Source organism: Micromys minutus (genome assembly GCF_963924665.1).
Source record: "Micromys minutus genome assembly, chromosome: 16".
In the NCBI taxonomy this organism is placed as follows: Eukaryota; Metazoa; Chordata; class Mammalia; order Rodentia; family Muridae; genus Micromys; species Micromys minutus.
In genome coordinates, this window is record NC_137985.1 from 1751542 (window position 1) to 1772780 (window position 21239).

Sequence of the window (21239 nt, forward strand, 5' to 3'; positions counted from 1 at the left end):
ACCCTAACCCTTACCCTAACACTAACACTAACCTTAACCCTCACCCTAACCCTCACCTTAACCCTAAACCTAACCCTAACACTAACCCTAACACCCTAAATCCTAAACCCTAAACCCCAAAAAACTCTAAACACTAATTCCAAAAGCACCCTAAACCCTAAACTATAAACTCTAAACGCTAAAAAACCCCAAACTCTAAACCCTAAACACTAAACCCTAAACAAGCCTAAACCCTAAAACCATTAACGCTATACCCTAAACAACCCTAAACCCTTAACCCTAAACATTATACCCTCTAACCCTAAAACACTATACAACCTTAAACCCTAAACCTTAAAATATCCTAAATCATAAATCCTGAACAACCCTAAACACTAAATTATAAACAACCCTAAAAAACCCTAAACAACTCTAAACGCTAAAACCTAAACAACCCTAACCATTAAAAAATCTTAAACGCTAAATTCTATACCCTAAACCTAAACCACCCTAAAACTTAAACAATCCTAAACACTAAACCTTAAACCATAAACCCTAAATTTTAAACCATAAATCTAAGAATAACCATAACCCTAACCCTAACCCTAAACCTAAACCTAACCCTAACACCAACCCTAACCTTAACCCCTTAACCTTAATCCCCCAAGGGCCCTAACAACGGCCCTACCAACGGCCCTAGCAACGGCCCTAGCAACGGCCCTAGCAACGGCCCTAGCAACGGCCCTAACAAGGGCCCTAACCACGGCCCTAGCAACTGCCCTAGCAACGTCCCTAGCAACGGCCCTAACAACGGCCCTAGCAACGGCCCTAGCAACGGCCCTAGCAACGGCCCTAACAACGGCCCTAGCAACGGCCCTAACCAGGGCCCAAACAAGGGCCCTAACAACGGCCCTAACAAAGGCCCTAGCAACGGCCCTAACAAGGGCCCTTTCAACGGCCATAACAACGGCCCTAACAACGGCCCTAACAACGGCCCTAGCAACGGCCCTAACAAGGGCCCTAACAACGGCCATAACAACGGCCCTAACAACGGCCCTAGCAACGGCCCTAACAAGGGCCCTAGCAACGGCCCTAACAACGGCCCTAGCAACGGCCCTAGCAACGGCCCTAACAAGGGCCCTAACCACGGCCCTAGCAACGGCCCTAGCAACGGCCCTAGAAACGGCAGTAGAACGGCCCTAACAAGGGCCCTAGCAACGGGCCTAACAAGGCCCCTAGCAACGGCCCTAGAAACGGCCCTAGCAACGGCCCTAGCAACGGCCCTAACAAGGGCCCAAACAAAGGCCCTAACAACGGCCCTAACAACGGCCCTAGCAAAGGCCCTAGCAACTGCCCTAACAAGGGCCCTAGCAACGGCCCAAACAAGGCTCTATCAACGGCCCTAGCAACGGCCCTAACAACGGCCCTAGCAACGGCCCTAACAAGGGCCCTAGCAACGGTTCTATCAACGGCCCTAGCAACGGCCCTAACAACGGCCCTAGCAACGGCCCTAACAACGGCCCTGACAACGGCCCTAACAAAAGCCCTAGCAACGGCCCTAGCAACGGCCCTAGCAACGGCCCTAGCAAGGGCTGTAACAACCGCCCTAACATGGGCCCTAAAAACGGCCCAAACAAGGGCCCTAACACTGGCCCTAACAACGGCCCTAGCAACGGCCGTAACAACGGCCCTACCAACGGCCCTAACATCGGCCCTAGCAACGGCCCTAGCAACGGCCCTAGCAACGGCCCTTACAACGGCCCTAGCAACGGCCCTAGCAACGGCCCTAGCAACGGCCCTAACAAGGGCCCTTGCAACGGCCCTAGCAACGGCCCTAACAACGGCCCTAACAACGGCCCTAACAACGGCCCTAGCAACGGCCCTAACAACGGCCGTAGCAGCGGCACAAACCACGGCCGGAACAGCGGCCCTAACAACGGCCCTAGCAGCGGCCCTAACAACGGCCCTAGCAGCGGCCCTAGCAACGGCCCTAGCAACGGCCCTAGCAACGGCCCTAACAAGGGCCCTAGCAACGGCCCTAACAACGGCCCTAGCAACGGCCATAGCAACGGCTTTAACAAGGGCCCTAACAACGGCCCTAACAACGGCCCTAGAAACGGCCCTAGCAACGGCCCTAACAAAAGCCCTAGCAACGGCCCTAATAAGGGCCCTAACAACGGCCCTAACAACGGCCCTAGCAACGGCCCTAACAAGGGCCCTAACAACGGCCCTAGCAACGGCCCTAACAACGGCCCTAACAACGGCCCTAACAACGGCCCTAGCAATGGCCCTAGCAACGGCCCTAGCAACGGCCCTAACAACGGCCCTAACAACGGCCCTAGCAACGGCCCTAGCAACGGCCCTAGCAACGGACCTAGCAACGGCCCTAGCAACGGCCCTAGCAAAGGCCCTAGCAACGGCCCTAGCAACGGCCCTAGCAACGGCTCTAGCAACGGCCCTAGCAACGGCCCTAGCAACGGCCCTAGCAACGGCCCTAGCAACGGCCCTAGCAACGGCCCTAGAAAAGGCCCTAGCAACGGCCCTAGCAATGGCCCTAGCAACGGCCCTAGCAACGGCACCGGCAACGGCCCTAGCAACGGCCCTAGCAACGGCCCTAGCAACGGCCCTAACAACGGCCCTAGCAACGGCCCTAGCAACGGCCCTAGCAACGGCCCTAACAAGTGCCCTAGCAACGGCCCTAACAACGGCCCTAGCAACGGCCCTAGCAACGGCCCTAGAAACGGCAGTAGAACGGCCCTAACAAGGGCCCTAGCAACGGGCCTAACAAGGGCCCTAGCAACGGCCCTAGAAACGGCCCTAGCAACGGCCCTAGCAACGGCCCTAACAAGGGCCCAAACAAAGGCCCTAACAACGGCCCTAACAACGGCCCTAGCAAAGGCCCTAGCAACGGCCCTTACAACGGCCCTAGCAACGGCCCTAACAACGGCCCTTGCAACGGCCCTAGCAACGGCCCTAACAACGGCCCTAACAACGGCCCTAACAACGGCCCTAGAAACGGCCCTAACAACGGCCGTAGCAGCGGCACAAACCACGGCCGTAGCAGCGGCCCTAACAACGGCCCTAGCAACGGCCCTAGCAACGGCCCTAACAAGGGCCCTAGCAACGGCCCTAACAACGGCCCTAGCAACGACCATAGCAACGGCTTTAACAAGGGCCCTAACAACGGCCCTAACAACGGCCCTAGAAACGGCCCTAGCAACGGCCCTAACAAAAGCCCTAGCAACGGCCCTAACAAGGGCCCTAACAACGGCCCTAGCAACGGCCCTAACAACGGCCCTAAGAACGGCCCTAACAACGGCCCTAGCAACGGCCCTAGCAACGGCCCTAGCAACGGCCCTAACAATGGCACTAGCACCGGCCCTAACAAGGGTATTGCAACGGCCCTAGCAACAGCCCTAGCAACGGCCCTAACAACGGCACTAGCAATGGCCCTAACAAGGGCCCTTGCAACGGCCCTAGCAACGGCCCTAGCAACGGCCCTAGCAACGGACCTAGCAACGGCTATAGCAACGGCCCTAGCAACGGCCCTAGCAACGGCCCTAGCAACGGCCCTAGCAACGGCCCTAGCAACGGCCCTAGCAACGGCACCAGCAACGGCCCTAGCAACGGCTCTAGCAACGGCCCTAGCAACGGCCCTAACAACGGCCCTAGCAACGGCCCTAGCAACGGCCCTAGCAAGGGACCTAACAAGGGCCTTGGCAACGGCCCTAACAACGGCCCTTGCACCGGCCCTAACAACGGCCCTAGCCACGGCCCTAACAACGGCCCTAGGAACGGCCCTAACAACGGCCCTAGAAACGGCCCTAGCAACGGCCCTAGCAACGGCCCTAGCAACGGCCCTAGCAACGGCCCTAGCAACGGCCCTAGCAACGGCCCTAGCAACGGCACCAGCAACGGCCCTAGCAACGGCCCTAGCAACGGCCCTAGCAATGGCCCTAACAACGGCCCTAGCAACGGCCCTAGCAACTGCCCTAGCAACGGCCCTAACAAGGGCCTTGGCAACGGCCCTAACAACGGACCTTGCACCGGCCCTAACAACGGCCCTAGCCACGGCCCTAACAACGGCCCTAGGAACGGCCCTAACAACGGCCCTAGAAACGGCCCTAGCAACGGCCCTAGCAACGGCCCTAGCAACGGCCCTAACCACGGCCCTAGCAACGGCCCTAGCAACGGCCCTAGCAACGGCCCTAGCAACGGCCCTAGCAACGGCCCTAACAAAGGCCCTAGCAACGGCCCTAACAACGGCCCTAGCAACGGCCCTAACCACGGCCCTAGCAACGGCCCTAGCAACGGCCCTAAAAACGGCCCTAGCAACGGCCCTAGCAACGGCCCTAACAACGGCCCTAGCAACGGCCCTAACAACGGCCAAAAAAACGGCCCTAGCAACGGCCCTAGCAACGGCCCTAGCAACCGCTTTAACAACGGCCCTAGCAACGGCCCTAACAACGGCCCTAGCAACGGCCCTAGCAACGACCCTAGAAACGGCCTTAGCAACGGCCCTAGCAATGGCCCTAACAAGGGCCCTAACAACGGCCCTAACAAAGGCCCTAGCAACGGCCCTAGCAACGGCCCTAACAAGGGCCCTAGCAACGGCCCTAACAAGGGCCCTAGCAACGGCCCTAACAAGGGCCCTAGATACGGCCCTAGCAACGGCCCTAGCAACGGCCCTAGCTACGGCCCTAGCAACGGCCATAAAAAGGGCCCTAGCAACGGCCCTAGCAACGGCCCTAGCAATGGCCCTAGCAACGGCCCTAACAAGGGCCGTAGCATCGGTCCTAGCAACGGCCCTAGCAACGGTACTAACAACGGCCCTAGCAACGGCCCTAGCAACGGCCCTAGCAACGGCCCTAAAAAAAGCCCTAGCAACGGGCCTAACAACAGCCCTTGCAACAGCCCTAGCAACGGCCCTAGCAACGGCCCTCACAACGGCCCTAGCCACGTCCCTAGCAACGGCCCTAACAAGGGCCCTAGCAACGGCCCTAACAAGGGCCCTAGCAACGGCCCTAACAAGGGCCCTAGCAACGGCCCTAACTAGGGCCCTAGCAACGGCCCTAACAAGGGCCCTAGCAACGGCCCTAACAAGGGCCCGAGCAACGGCCCTAGCAATGGCCCTAGCTACGGCCCTAGCAACGGCCCTAAAAAGGGCCCTAGCAACGGCCCTAGCAACGGCCCTAGCAACGGCCCTAGCAACGGCGCTAATAAGGGCCCTAGCAACGGCCCTAGCAACGGCCCTAGCAACGGCCCTAGCAACGGCCCTAACAAGGGACCTAGCAACGGCCCTAGCAACGGCCCTTGAAACGGCCCTAAAAAGGGCCCTAGCAACGGCCCTAACAAGGGCCCTAGCAACGGCCCTAACAACGGCCCTTGCAACGGCCCTACCAACGGCCCTAGCAACGGCCCTAACAACGGCCCTAGGAACGGCCCTAACAACGGCCCTAGCAACGGCCCTAGCAACGGCCCTAGCAATGGCCCTAGCTACGGCCCTAGCAACGGCCCTAAAAAGGGCCCTAGCAACGGCCCTAGCAACGGCCCTAGCAACGGCCCTAGCAACGGCCCTAATAAGGGCCCTAGCAACGGCCCTAGCAACGGCCCTAGCAACGGCCCTAGCAACGGCCCTAACAAGGGACCTAGCAACGGCCCTAGCTACGGCCCTTGAAACGGCCCTAAAAAGGGCCCTAGCAACGGCCCTAACAAGGGCCCTAGCAACGGCCCTAACAACGGCCCTGGCAACGGCCCTACCAACGGCCCTGGCAACGGCCCTAACAACGGCCCTAGGAACGGCCCTAACAACGGCCCTAGCAACGGCCCTAGCAACGGCCCTAGCAACGGCCCTAACAACGGCCCTAACCACGGCCCTAGCAACGGCCCTAGCAACGGCCCTAGCTACGGCCCTAGCAACGGCCCTAACAAGGGCCCAAGCAACGGCCCTAGCAACGGCCCTAACAACGGCCCTAGCAACGGCCCTAGCAACGGCCCTAGAAACGGCCTTAGCAACGGCCCTAGCAATGGCCCTAACAAGGGCCCTAACAACGGCCCTAACAACGGCCCTAGCAACGGCCCTAGCAACGGCCCTAACAAGGGCCCTAGCAACGGCCCTAACAAGGGCCCTAGCAACGGCCCTAACAAGGGCCCTAGATACGGCCCTAGCAACGGCCCTAGCAACGGCCCTAGCTACGGCCCTAGCAACGGCCATAAAAAGGGCCCTAGCAACGGCCCTAGCAACGGCCCTAGCAATGGCCCTAGCAACGGCCCTAACAAGGGCCCTAGCAACGGCCCTAACAAGGGCCCTAACAACGGTCCTAGCAACGGCCCTAGCAACGGCCCTAGCTACGGCCCTAGCAACGGCCCTAACAAGGGCCCTAGCAACGGCCCTAACAAGGGCCCTAGCAACGGCCCTAACAAGGGCCCTAGCAACGGCCCTAACAAGGGCTCTAGCAAAGGCCCTAGCAACGGCCCTAGCAACGGCCCTAGCAACGGCTTTAGCAACGGCCCTAGCAACGGCCCTAGCAACGGCCCTAACAACGGCCCTAACAATGGCCCTAGCAACGGCCCTAGCAACGGCCCTAACCACGGCCCTAGCAACGGCCCTAGCAACGGCCCTAACAAAGGCCCTAGCAACGGCCCTAAAAACGGCCCTAGCAACTGCCCTAACCACGGCCCTAGCAACGGCCCTAGCAACGGCTCTAACAACGGCCCTAGCAACGGCCCTAGCAACGGCCCTAAAAGCTGCCCAAACAACTGCCCTAGCAACAGCCCTAGCAACGGCCCTAGCAATGGTTTTAACAACGGCCCTAGCAACGGCCCTAACAACGGCCCTAGCAACGGCCCTAGCAATGGCGCTAGAAACGGCCATAGCAACGGCCCTAGCAACGGCCCTTACAAGGGCCCTAGCAACGGCCCTCACAAGGGCCCTAGCAACAGCCCTAACGAGGGCCCTAGCAACTGCCCTAGCAACGGCCCTAACAACGGCCCTAGCAACGGCCCTAACAAGAGCCCTAGCAACGGCCCTAACAAGGGCCCTAACAACGGCCCTAACAAGGGCCCTAGCAACGGCCCTAGCAACGGCCCTAACAACGGCCCTAGCAACGGCACTAACAAGGGCCCTAGCAACGGCCCTAGCAACGACCCTAACAAGGGCCCTAGAAACGGCCCTAGCAATGGCCCTAACAACGGCCCTAGCAACGGCCCTAGCAACGGCCCTAACAAAGGCACTAGCAACGGCCCTAACAAGGGCCCTAGCAACGGCCCTAACAACGGCCTTTGAAACGGCCCTAGGAAGAACCCTAGCAACGGCCCTAGCAACGGCCCTAGCAACGGCCCTAGCAACGGCCCTAACAAGGGCCCTAGCAACGGCCCTAACAAGGGCCCTAGCAACGGCCCTAACAAGGGCCCTAGCAACGGCCCTAACAAGGGCCCTAGCAACGGCCCTAACAAGGGCCCTAGCAACGGCCCTAGCAACGGCCCTAGCAACGGCCCTAGCAATGGCCCTAACAAGGGCCCTAGCAACGGCCCTAACAAGGGCCCTAGCAACGGCCCTAACAAGGGCCCTAGCAACGGCCCTAACAAGGGCCCTAGCAACGGCCCTAACAAGGGCCCTAGCAACGGCCCTAACAAGGGCCCTAGCAACGGCCCTAACAAGGGCCCTAGCAACGGCCCTAGCAACGGCCCTAGCAAAGGCCCTAGCAACGGCCCTAACAAGGGCCCTAGCAACGGCCCTAACAAGGGCCCTAGCAACGGCCCTAACAAGGGCCCTAGCAACGGCCCTAACAAGGGCCCTAACAACGGCCCTAGCAACGGCCCTAACAAGGGCCCTAGCAACGGCCCTAACAACGGCCCTTCAAACGGCCCTAGGAACAACCCTAGCAACGGCCCTAGCAACGGCCCTAACAACGGCCCTAGCAACGGCCCTAGCTACGGCCCTAGCAACGGCCCTAACAAGGGCCCTAGCAACGGCCCTAGCAACGGCCCTAACAACGGCCCTAGCCACGGCCCTTGCAACGGCCCTAACAAGGGCCCTAGCAACGGCCCTAACAAGGGCCCTAGCAACGGCCCTAACAAGGGCCCTAGCAACGGCCCTAGCAACAGCCCTAGCTACGGCCCTATAACGGCCCTAACAAGGGCCCTAGCAACGGCCCTAGAAACGGCCCTAGCAACGGCCCTAACAACGGCCCTAGCAACGGCCCTAGCAACGGCCATAACAACGGCCCTAGCAACGGCCCTAACAAGGGCCCTAGCAACGGCCCTAACAACGGCCTTTGAAATGGCCCTAACAAGGGCCCTAGCAACGGCCCTAGCAACGGCCCTAACAAGGGCCCTATCAACGGCCCTAACAAGGGCCCTAGCAACGGCCCTAACAAGGGCCCTAGCAACGGCCCTAACAAGGGCCCTAGCAACGGCCCTAACAAGGGCCCTAGCAACGGCCCTAACAAGGGCCCTAGCAACGGCCCTAACAAGGGCCCTAGCAACGGCCCTAACAAGGGCCCTAGCAACGGCCCTAGCAACGGCCCTAGCAACGGCCCTAGCAACGGCCCTAGCAACGGCCCTAACAAGGGCCCTAGCAACGGCCCTAACAAGGGCCCTAGCAACGGCCCTAACAAGGGCCCTAGCAACGGCCCTAACAAGGGCCCTATCAACGGCCCTAACAAGGGCCCTAGCAACGGCCCTAGCAACGGCCCTAGCTACGGCCCTAGCAACGGCCCTAACAAGGGCCCTAGCAACGGCCCTAGCAACGGCCCAAGCAACGGCCCTAGCAACGGCCCTAACAAGGGCCCTAGCAACGGCCCTAACAAGGGCCCTAACAACGGTCCTAGCAACGGCCCTAGCAACGGCCCTAGCTACGGCCCTAGCAACGGCCCTAACAAGGGCCCTAGCAACGGCCCTAACAAGGGCCCTAGATACGGCCCTAGCAACGGCCCTAGCAACGGCCCTAGCTACGGCCCTAGCAACGGCCATAAAAAGGGCCCTAGCAACGGCCCTAGCAACGGCCCTAGCAATGGCCCTAGCAACGGCCCTAACAAGGGCCCTAGCAACGGCCCTAACAAGGGCCCTAACAACGGTCCTAGCAACGGCCCTAGCAACGGCCCTAGCTACGGCCCTAGCAACGGCCCTAACAAGGGCCCTAGCAACGGCCCTAACAAGGGCCCTAGCAACGGCCCTAACAAGGGCCCTAGCAACGGCCCTAACAAGGGCTCTAGCAAAGGCCCTAGCAACGGCCCTAGCAACGGCCCTAGCAACGGCTTTAGCAACGGCCCTAGCAACGGCCCTAGCAACGGCCCTAACAACGGCCCTAACAATGGCCCTAGCAACGGCCCTAGCAACGGCCCTAGCAACGGCCCTAACCACGGCCCTAGCAACGGCCCTAGCAACGGCCCTAACAAAGGCCCTAGCAACGGCCCTAAAAACGGCCCTAGCAACTGCCCTAACCACGGCCCTAGCAACGGCCCTAGCAACGGCTCTAACAACGGCCCTAGCAACGGCCCTAGCAACGGCCCTAAAAGCTGCCCAAACAACTGCCCTAGCAACAGCCCTAGCAACGGCCCTAGCAATGGTTTTAACAACGGCCCTAGCAACGGCCCTAACAACGGCCCTAGCAACGGCCCTAGCAATGGCGCTAGAAACGGCCATAGCAACGGCCCTAGCAACGGCCCTTACAAGGGCCCTAGCAACGGCCCTCACAAGGGCCCTAGCAACAGCCCTAACGAGGGCCCTAGCAACTGCCCTAGCAACGGCCCTAACAACGGCCCTAGCAACGGCCCTAACAAGAGCCCTAGCAACGGCCCTAACAAGGGCCCTAACAACGGCCCTAACAAGGGCCCTAGCAACGGCCCTAGCAACGGCCCTAACAACGGCCCTAGCAACGGCACTAACAAGGGCCCTAGCAACGGCCCTAGCAACGACCCTAACAAGGGCCCTAGAAACGGCCCTAGCAATGGCCCTAACAACGGCCCTAGCAACGGCCCTAGCAACGGCCCTAACAAAGGCACTAGCAACGGCCCTAACAAGGGCCCTAGCAACGGCCCTAACAACGGCCTTTGAAACGGCCCTAGGAAGAACCCTAGCAACGGCCCTAGCAACGGCCCTAGCAACGGCCCTAGCAACGGCCCTAACAAGGGCCCTAGCAACGGCCCTAACAAGGGCCCTAGCAACGGCCCTAACAAGGGCCCTAGCAACGGCCCTAACAAGGGCCCTAGCAACGGCCCTAACAAGGGCCCTAGCAACGGCCCTAGCAACGGCCCTAGCAACGGCCCTAGCAATGGCCCTAACAAGGGCCCTAGCAACGGCCCTAACAAGGGCCCTAGCAACGGCCCTAACAAGGGCCCTAGCAACGGCCCTAACAAGGGCCCTAGCAACGGCCCTAACAAGGGCCCTAGCAACGGCCCTAACAAGGGCCCTAGCAACGGCCCTAACAAGGGCCCTAGCAACGGCCCTAGCAACGGCCCTAGCAAAGGCCCTAGCAACGGCCCTAACAAGGGCCCTAGCAACGGCCCTAACAAGGGCCCTAGCAACGGCCCTAACAAGGGCCCTAGCAACGGCCCTAACAAGGGCCCTAACAACGGCCCTAGCAACGGCCCTAACAAGGGCCCTAGCAACGGCCCTAACAACGGCCCTTCAAACGGCCCTAGGAACAACCCTAGCAACGGCCCTAGCAACGGCCCTAACAACGGCCCTAGCAACGGCCCTAGCTACGGCCCTAGCAACGGCCCTAACAAGGGCCCTAGCAACGGCCCTAGCAACGGCCCTAACAACGGCCCTAGCCACGGCCCTTGCAACGGCCCTAACAAGGGCCCTAGCAACGGCCCTAACAAGGGCCCTAGCAACGGCCCTAACAAGGGCCCTAGCAACGGCCCTAGCAACAGCCCTAGCTACGGCCCTATAACGGCCCTAACAAGGGCCCTAGCAACGGCCCTAGAAACGGCCCTAGCAACGGCCCTAACAACGGCCCTAGCAACGGCCCTAGCAACGGCCATAACAACGGCCCTAGCAACGGCCCTAACAAGGGCCCTAGCAACGGCCCTAACAACGGCCTTTGAAATGGCCCTAACAAGGGCCCTAGCAACGGCCCTAGCAACGGCCCTAACAAGGGCCCTATCAACGGCCCTAACAAGGGCCCTAGCAACGGCCCTAACAAGGGCCCTAGCAACGGCCCTAACAAGGGCCCTAGCAACGGCCCTAACAAGGGCCCTAGCAACGGCCCTAACAAGGGCCCTAGCAACGGCCCTAACAAGGGCCCTAGCAACGGCCCTAACAAGGGCCCTAGCAACGGCCCTAGCAACGGCCCTAGCAACGGCCCTAGCAACGGCCCTAGCAACGGCCCTAACAAGGGCCCTAGCAACGGCCCTAACAAGGGCCCTAGCAACGGCCCTAACAAGGGCCCTAGCAACGGCCCTAACAAGGGCCCTATCAACGGCCCTAACAAGGGCCCTAGCAACGGCCCTAGCAACGGCCCTAGCTACGGCCCTAGCAACGGCCCTAACAAGGGCCCTAGCAACGGCCCTAGCAACGGCCCAAGCAACGGCCCTAGCAACGGCCCTAACAAGGGCCCTAGCAACGGCCCTAGCAACGGCCCTAGCAACGGCCCTAACAAGGGCCCTAGCAACGTCCCTAGCAACGGCCCTAGCAACGGCCCTAAAAAGGGCCCTAGCAACGGCCCTAAACAGGGCCCTAGCAACGGCCCTAACAACGGCCCTTGCAACGGCCCTAACAACGGCCCTAGCAACGGCCCTAACAACGGCCCTAGGAACGGCCCTAACAACGGCCCTAACAAAGGCCCTAGCAACGGCCCTAACAATGGCCCTAGCAACTGCCCTAACCACGGCCCTAGCAACGGCCCTAGCAACGGCCCTAACAACGGCCCTAGCAACGGCCCTAGCAACGGCCCTAACAACGGCCCAAACAACGGCCCTAGCAACGACCCTAGCAACGGCCCTAGCAACGGCTTTAACAACGGCCCTAACAAGGGCCCTAGCAACGGCCCTAGCAACGGCCCTAACAAGGGCCCTAGCAACGGCCCTAACAAGGGCCCTAGCAACGGCCCTAACAAGGGCCCTAGCAACGGCCCTAACAAGGGCCCTAGCAACGGCCCTAGCAACGGCCCTAGCTACGGCCCTAGCAACGGCCCTAACAAGGGCCCTAGCAACGGCCCTAGCAACGGCCCTAACAACGGCCCTAGCAACGGCCCTAACAAGGGCCCTAGCAACGGCCCTAGCAACGGCCCTAGCTACGGCCCTAGCAACGGCCCTAACAAGGGCCCTAGCAACGGCCCTAGCAACGGCCCTAACAACGGCCCTAGCAACGGCCCTAACAAGGGCCCTAGCAACGGCCCTAGCAACGGCCCTAGCAACGGCCCTAGCAACGGCCCTAACAAGGGCCCTAGCAACGGCCCTAGCAACGGCCCTAGCAACGGCCCTAGCAACGGCCCTAACAATGGCCCTAACCACGGCCCTAGCAACGGCCCTAGCAACGGCCCTAGCAACGGCCCTAGCAACGGCCCTAGCAACGGCCCTAACAAAGGCCCTAGCAACGGCCCTAACAATGGCCCTAGCAACTGCCCTAACCACGGCCCTAGCAACGGCCCTAGCAACGGCCCTAACAACGGCCCTAGCAACGGCCCTAGCAACGGCCCTAACAACGGCCCAAACAACGGCCCTAGCAACGACCCTAGCAACGGCCCTAGCAACGGCTTTAACAACGGCCCTAGCAACGACCCTAGCAACGGCCCTAACAAAGGCCCTAGCAACGGCCCTAACAAGGGGCCCTAGCAACGGCCCTAACAAGGGCCCTAGCAACGGCCCTAGCAACGGCCCTAACAAGGGCCCTAGCAACGGCCCTAACAAGGGCCCTAGCAACGGCCCTAACAAGGGCCCTAGCAACGGCCCTAACAAGGGCCCTAGCAACGGCCCTAGCAACGGCCCTAGCTACGGCCCTAGCAACGGCCCTAACAAGGGCCCTAGCAACGGCCCTAGCAACGGCCCTAACAACGGCCCTAGCAACGGCCCTAACAAGGGCCCTAGCAACGGCCCTAGCAACGGCCCTAGCAACGGCCCTAGCAACGGCCCTAACAAGGGCCCTAGCAACGGCCCTAGCAACGGTCCTAGTAACGGACCTAAAAAGGGCCCTAGCAACGGCCCTAACAAGGGCCCTAGCAACGGCCCTAACAAGGGCCCTAGCAACGGCCCTAGCAACGGCCCTAGCTACGGCCCTTTAACGGCCCTAACAAGGGCCCTAGCAACGGCCCTAGCAACGGCCCTAGCAATGGCCCTAGCAACGGCCCTAACAATGGCCCTAGCAACGGCCCTAGCAACGGCCCTAACAAGGGCCCTAGAAACGGCCCTAGCAACGGCCCTAGAAACGGCCCTAGCAACGGCCCTAACAAGGGCCCTAGCAACGGCCCTAACAAGGGCCCTAGCAACGGCCCTAACAAGGGCCCTAGCAACGGCCCTAACAAGGGCCCTATCAACGGCCCTAACAAGGGCCCTAGCAACGGCCCTAACAAGGGCCCTAGCAACGGCCCTAGCAACGGCCCTAACAAGGGTCCTAGAAACGGCCCTAGCAACGGCCCTAACAACGGCCCTAGCAACGGCCCTAGCAACGGCCCTAACAACGGCCCTTGAAACGGCCCTAGGAACAACCCTAGCAACGGCCCTAGCAACGGCCCTAGCAACGGCCCTAACAAGGGCCCTACCAACGGCCCTAACAAGGGCCCTAGCAACGGCCCTAGCAACGGCCCTAGCAACGGCCCTAACAAGGGCCCTAGCAACGGCCCTAACAAGGGCCGTAGCAACGGCCCTAACAAGGGCCCTTGAAACGGCCCTAGGAACAACCCTAGCAACGGCCCTAGCAACGGCCCTAGAAACGGCCCTAGCAACGGCCCTAACAAGGGCCCTAGCAACGGCCCTAACAAGGGCCCTAGCAACGGCCCTAACAAGGGCCCTATCAACGGCCCTAACAAGGGCCCTAGCAACGGCCCTAGCAACGGCCCTAGCAACGGCCCTAGCAACGGCCCTAGCAACGGCCCTAACAAGGGCCCTAGCAACGGCCCTAACACGGGCCCTAGCAACGGCCCTAACAAGGGCCCTATCAACGGCCCTAACAAGGGCCCTAGCAACGGCCCTAGCAACGGCCCTAGCAACGGCCCTAGCAACGGCCCTAGCAACGGCCCTAACAAAGACCCTAGCAATGGCCCTAGCAACGGCCCTAGCAACTGCCCTAACAAGGGCCCTAGCAACGGCCCAAGCAACGGCCCTAGCAACGGCCCTAGCAACGGCCCTAACAAGGGCCCTAGCAACGGCCCTAGCAACGGCCCTAGCAACGGCCCTAGCTACGGCCCTATAACGGCCCTAACAAGGGCCCTAGCAACGGCCCTAGCAACGGCCCTAGCAACGGCCCTAGCAACGGCCCTTACAAGGGCCCTAGAAACGGCCATAGCAACGGCCCTAGCAACGGCCCTAACAAGGGCCCTAGCAACGGCCCTCACAAGGGCCCTAGCAACAGCCCTAACAAGGGCCCTAGCAACGGCCCTAGCAACGGCCCTAACAAGGGCCCTAGCAACGGCCCTAGCAACGGCCCTAACAACGGCCCTAGCAACGGCACTAGCAACGGCCCTAACAACGGCCCTAGCAACGGCACTAACAAGGGCCCTAGCAACGGCCCTAACAACGGCCCTTCAAACGGCCCTAGGAACAACCCTAGCAACGGCCCTAGCAACGGCCCTAGCAACGGCCCTAGCTACGGCCCTAGCAACGGCCCTAACAAGGGCCCTAGCAACGGCCCTAGCAACGGCCCTAACAAGGGCCCTAGCAACGGCCCTAACAAGGGCCCTAGCAACGGCCCTAACAAGGGCCCTAGCAACGGCCCTAACAAGGGCCCTAGCAACGGCCTTAACAAGGGCCCTAATAACGGCCCTAGCAACGGCCTTAGCAACGACCCTAACAACGGTTCTGACAACGGTCCAAACAACGGCCCTTACAACGGACCTAACAACGGCCCTAGCAACGGCCCTAACAACGGCCCTAGCAACGGCCCTAACAAGGGACCTAGCAACGGCCCTAGCAACAGCCCTAACAAGCGCCCTAGCAACGGCCCTAGCAACGGCCCTAGCAACGGCCCTAGCAACGGCCCTAACAAGGGCCCTAGCAACGGCCCTAGCAACGGCCCTAGCAACGGCCCTAAAAAGGGCCCTAGAAACGGCCCTAACAAGGGCCCTAGCAACGGCCCTAGCAACGGCCCTAGCTACGGCCCTAGCAACGGCCCTAACAAGGGCCCTAGGAACAACCCTAGCAACGGCCCTGGCAACGGCCCTAGCAACAGCCCTAACAACGGCCCTAGCAACGGCCCTAACAAGGGCCCTAGCAAAGGACCTAACAAGGGCCCTAGCAACGGCCCTAACAAGGGCCCTAGCAACGGCCCTAACAAGGGCCCTAGCAACGGCCCTAACAAGGGCCCTAGCAACGGCCCTAGCAACGGCCCTAGCAACGGCCCTAGCAACGGCCCTAGCAACGGCCCTAACAAGGGCCCTAGCAACGGCCCTAACAAGGGCCCTAGCAACGGCCCTAACAAGGGCCCTAGCAACGGCCCTAACAAGGGCCCTAGCAACGGCCCTAACAAGGGCCCTAGCAACGGCCCTAGCAACGGCCCTAGCTACGGCCCTAGCAACGGCCCTAACAAGGGCCCTAGCAACGGCCCTAGCAACGGCCCAAGCAACGGCCCTAGCAACGGCCCTAACAAGGGCCCTAGCAACGGCCCTAGCAACGGCCCTAGCAACGGCCCTAGCAACGGCCCTAACAAGGGCCCTAGCAACGGCCCTAGCAACGGCCCTAGCAACGGCCCTAGGAACGGCCCTAACAACGGCCCTAGCAACGGCCCTAGCAACGGCCCTAGCAACGGCCCTAGCAACGGCCCTAGCAACGGCCCTAACAAAGGCCCTAGCAACGGCCCTAACAATGGCCCTAGCAACTGCCCTAACAAAGGCCCTAGCAACGGCCCTAACAATGGCCCTAGCAACTGCCCTAACCACGGCCCTAGCAACGGCCCTAGCAACGGCCCTAACAACGGCCCTAGCAACGGCCCTAGCAACGGCCCTAACAACGGCCCAAACAACGGCCCTAGCAACGACCCTAGCAACGGCCCTAGCAACGGCTTTAACAACGGCCCTAGCAACGGCCCTAGCAACGGCCCTAACAAAGGCCCTAGCAACGGCCCTAACAAGGGGCCCTAGCAACGGCCCTAACAAGGGCCCTAGCAACGGCCCTAGCAACAGCCCTAACAAGGGCCCTAGCAACGGCCCTAACAAGGGCCCTAGCAACGGCCCTAACAAGGGCCCTAGCAACGGCCCTAGCAACGGCCCTAGCTACGGCCCTAGCAACGGCCCTAACAAGGGCCCTAGCAACGGCCCTAGCAACGGCCCTAGCAACGGCCCTAGCAACGGCCCTAACAAGGGCCCTAGCAACGGCCCTAGCAACGGCCCTAGCAACGGCCCTAGCAACGGCCCTAACAAGGGCCCTAGCAACGGCCCTAGCAACGGCCCTAGTAACGGCCCTAAAAAGGGCCCTAGCAACGGCCCTAACAAGGGCCCTAGCAACGGCCCTAAAAAGGGCCCTAGCAACGGCCCTAGCAACGGCCCTAGCTACGGCCCTTTAACGGCCCTAACAAGGGCCCTAGCAACGGCCCTAGCAACGGCCCTAGCAATGGCCCTAGCAACGGCCCTAACAAGGGCCCTAGCAACGGCCCTAGCAACGGCCCTAACAAGGGCCCTAGAAACGGCCCTAGCAACGGCCCTAGAAACGGCCCTAGCAACGGCCCTAACAAGGGCCCTAGCAACGGCCCTAACAAGGGCCCTAGCAACGGCCCTAACAAGGGCCCTAGCAACGGCCCTAACAAGGGCCCTATCAACAGCCCTAACAAGGGCCCTAGCAACGGCCCTAACAAGGGCCCTAGTAACGGCCCTAGCAACGGCCCTAGCTACGGCCCTAGCAACGGCCCTAACAAGGGCCCTAGCAACGGCCCTAGCAACGGCCCTAACAAGGGTCCTAGAAACGGCCCTAGCAACGGCCCTAACAACGGCCCTAGCAACGGCCCTAGCAACGGCCCTAACAAGGGCCCTAGCAACGGCCCTAACAAGGGCCCTAGCAACGGCCCTAGCAACGGCCCTAGCAACGGCCCTAGCAACGGCCCTAGCAACGGCCCTAACAAGGGCCCTAGCAACGGCCCTAACAAGGGCCCTAGCAACGGCCCTAACAAGGGCCCTTGAAACGGCCCTAGGAACAACCCTAGCAACGGCCCTAGCAACGGCCCTAGCAACGGCCCTAGCAACGGCCCTAACAAAGACCCTAGCAATGGCCCTAGCAACGGCCCTAGCAACTGCCCTAACAAGGGCCCTAGCAACGGCCCAAGCAACGGCCCTAGCAACGGCCCTAGCAACGGCCCTAACAAGGGCCCTAGCAACGGCCCTAGCAACGGCCCTAGCAACGGCCCTAGCTACGGCCCTATAACGGCCCTAACAAGGGCCCTAGCAACGGCCCTAGCAACGGCCCTAGCAACGGCCCTAGCAACGGCCCTTACAAGGGCCCTAGCAACGGCCCTAGCAACGGCCCTCACAAGGGCCCTAGCAACAGCCCTAACAAGGGCCCTAGCAACGGCCCTAGCAACGGCCCTAACAAGGGCCCTAGCAACGGCCCTAGCAACGGCCCTAACAACGGCCCTAGCAACGGCACTAACAAGGGCCCTAGCAACGGCCCTAACAACGGCCCTTCAAACGGCCCTAGGAACAACCCTAGCAACGGCCCTAGCAACGGCCCTAGCAACGGCCCTAGCTACGGCCCTAGCAACGGCCCTAACAAGGGCCCTAGCAACGGCCCTAGCAACGGCCCTAACAAGGGCCCTAGCAACGGCCCTAACAAGGGCCCTAGCAACGGCCCTAACTAGGGCCCTAGCAACGGCCCTAACAAGGGCCCTAGCAACGGCCCTAGCAACAGCCCTAGCTACGGCCCTATAACGGCCCTAACAAGGGCCCTAGCAACGGCCCTAGTAACGGCCCTAGCAACGGCCCTAGCAACGGCACTAACAAGGGCCCTAGCAACGGCCCTAGCAACGGCCCAAACAAGGGCCCTAGAAACGGCCCTAGCAACGGCCCTAACAACGGCCCTAGCAACGGCCCTAGCAACGGCCCTAACAACGGCCCTAGCAACGGCCCTAACAAGGGCCCTAGCAACGGCCCTAACAACGGCCTTTGAAACGGCCCTAGGAACAACCCTAGCAACGGCCCTAGCAACGGCCCAAGCAACGGCCCTAACAACGGCCCTAGCAACCGCCCTAACAAGGGCCCTAGCAACGGCCCTAACAAGGGCCCTAGCAACGGCCCTAACAAGGGCCCTAGCAACGGCCCTTACAAGGGCCCTAGCAACGGCCCTAACAAGGGCCCTAGCAACGGCCCTAGCAACGGCCCTAGCAACGGCCCTAACAAGGGCCCTAGCAACGGCCCTAACAAGGGCCCTAGCAACGGCCCTAACAAGGGCCCTAGCAACGGCCCTAACAAGGGCCCTAGCAACGGCCCTAACAAGGGCCCTATCAACGGCCCTAACAAGGGCCCTAGCAACGGCCCTAGCAACGGCCCTAGCTACGGCCCTAGCAACGGCCCTAACAAGGGCCCTAGCAACGGCCCTAGCAACGGCCCTAGCTACGTCCCTAGCAACGGCCCTAACAAGGGCCCTAGCAACGGCCCTAACAAGGGCCCTAGCAACGGCCCTAGCAACGGCCCTAGCTACGGCCCTAGCAACGGCCCTAACAAGGGCCCTAGCAACGGCCCTAGCAACGGCCCTAGCAACGGCCCTAGCAACGGCCCTAACAAGGGCCCTAGCAACGGCCCTAGCAACGGCCCTAATAACGGCCCTAAAAAGGGCCCTAGAAACGGCCCTAACAAGGGCCCTAGCAACGGCCCTAACAAGGGCCCTAGCAACGGCCCTAACAAGGGCCCTATCAACAGCCCTAACAAGGGCCCTAGCAACGGCCCTAGCAACGGCCCTAGCAATGGCCCTAGCAACGGCCCTAACAAGGGCCCTAGCAACGGCCCTAGCAACGGCCCTAACAAGGGCCCTAGCAACGGCCCTAACAAGGGCCCTAGCAACGGCCCTAACAAGGGCCCTAGCAACGGCCCTAACAAGGGCCCTAGCAACGGCCCTAACAAGGGCCCTATCAACGGCCCTAACAAGGGCCCTAGCAACGGCCCTAGCAACGGCCCTAGCAACGGCCCTAACAAGGGCCCTAGTAACGGCCCTAGCAACGGCCCTAGCTACGGCCCTAGCAACGGCCCTAACAAGGGCCCTAGCAACGGCCCTAGGAACGGCCCTAACAAGGGTCCTAGAAACGGCCCTAGCAACGGCCCTAACAACGGCCCTAGCAACGGCCCTAGCAACGGCCCTAACAACGGCCCTTGAAACGGCCCTAGGAACAACCCGAGCAACGGCCCTAGCAACGGCCCTAGCAACGGCCCTAACAAGGGCCCTAGCAACGGCCCTAACAAGGGCCCTAGCAACGGCCCTAGCAACGGCCCTAGCAACGGCCCTAGCAACGGCCCTAGCAACGGCCCTAACAAGGGCCCTAGCAACGGCCCTAACAAGGGCCCTAGCAACGGCCCTAACAAGGGCCCTATCAACGGCCCTAACAAGGGCCCTAGCAACGGCCCTAGCAACGGCCCTAGCAACGGCCCTAGCAACGGCCCTAGCAACGGCCCTAACAAGGGCCCTAGCAACGGCCCTAACACGGGCCCTAGCAACGGCCCTAACAAGGGCCCTATCAACGGCCCTAACAAGGGCCCTAGCAACGGCCCTAGCAACGGCCCTAGCAACGGCCCTAGCAACGGCCCTAGCAACGGCCCTAACAAAGACCCTAGCAATGGCCCTAGCAACGGCCCTAGCAACTGCCCTAACAAGGGCCCTAGCAACGGCCCAAGCAACGGCCCTAGCAACGGCCCTAGCAACGGCCCTAACAAGGGCCCTAGCAACGGCCCTAGCAACGCCCCTAGCAACGGCCCTAGCTACGGCCCTATAACGGCCCTAACAAGGGCCCTAGCAACGGCCCTAGCAACGGCCCTAGCAACGGCCCTAGCAACGGCCCTTACAAGGGCCCTAGAAACGGCCATAGCAACGGCCCTAGCAACGGCCCTAACAAGGGCCCTAGCAACGGCCCTCACAAGGGCCCTAGCAACAGCCCTAACAAGGGCCCTAGCAACGGCCCTAGCAACGGCCCTAACAAGGGCCCTAGCAACGGCCCTAGCAACGGCCCTAACAACGGCCCTAGCAACGGCCCTAGCAACGGCCCTAACAACGGCCCTAACAAGGGCCCTAGCAACGGCCCTAGCAACGGCCCTAACAAGGGCCCTAGCAACGGCCCTAGCAACGGCCCTAACAAGGGCCCTAGCAACGGCCCTAACAAGGGCCCTAGCAACGGCCCTAACAAGGGCCTTAGCAACGGCCCTAACAAGGGCCCTAGCAACGGCCCTAGCAACAGCCCTAGCTACGGCCCTATAACGGCCCTAATAAGGGCCCTAGCAACGGCCCTAGCAACGGCCCTAGCAACGGCCCTAGCAACGGCACTAACAAGGGCCCTAGCAACGGCCCTAGCAACGGCCCAAACAAGGGCCCTAGAAACGGCCCTAGCAACGGCCCTAACAACGGCCCTAGCAACGGCCCTAGCAACGGCCCTAACAACGGCCCTAGCAACGGCCCTAACAAGGGCCCTAGCAACGGCCCTAACAAGGGCCCTAGCAACGGCCCTAACAAGGGCCCTAGCAACGGCCCTAACAAGGGCCCTAGCAACGGCCCTAGCAACGGCCCTAGCAACGGCCCTAACAAGGGCCCTAGCAACGGCCCTAACAAGGGCCCTAGCAACGGCCCTAACAAGGGCCCTATCAACGGCCCTAACAAGGGCCCTAGCAACGGCCCTAGCAACGGCCCTAGCTAAGGCCCTAGCAACGGCCCTAACAAGGGCCCTAGCAACGGCCCTAGCAACGGCCCTAGCAACGGCCCTAACAAGGGCCCTAGCAACGGCCCTAACAAGGGCCCTAGCAACGGCCCTAACAAGGGCCCTATCAACGGCCCTAACAAGGGCCCTAGCAACGGCCCTAGCAACGGCCCTAGCTAAGGCCCTAGCAACGGCCCTAAAAAGGGCCCTAGCAACGGCCCTAACAAGGGCCCTAGCAACGGCCCTAACAAGGGCCCTAGCAACGGCCCTAGCAACGGCCCTAGCTA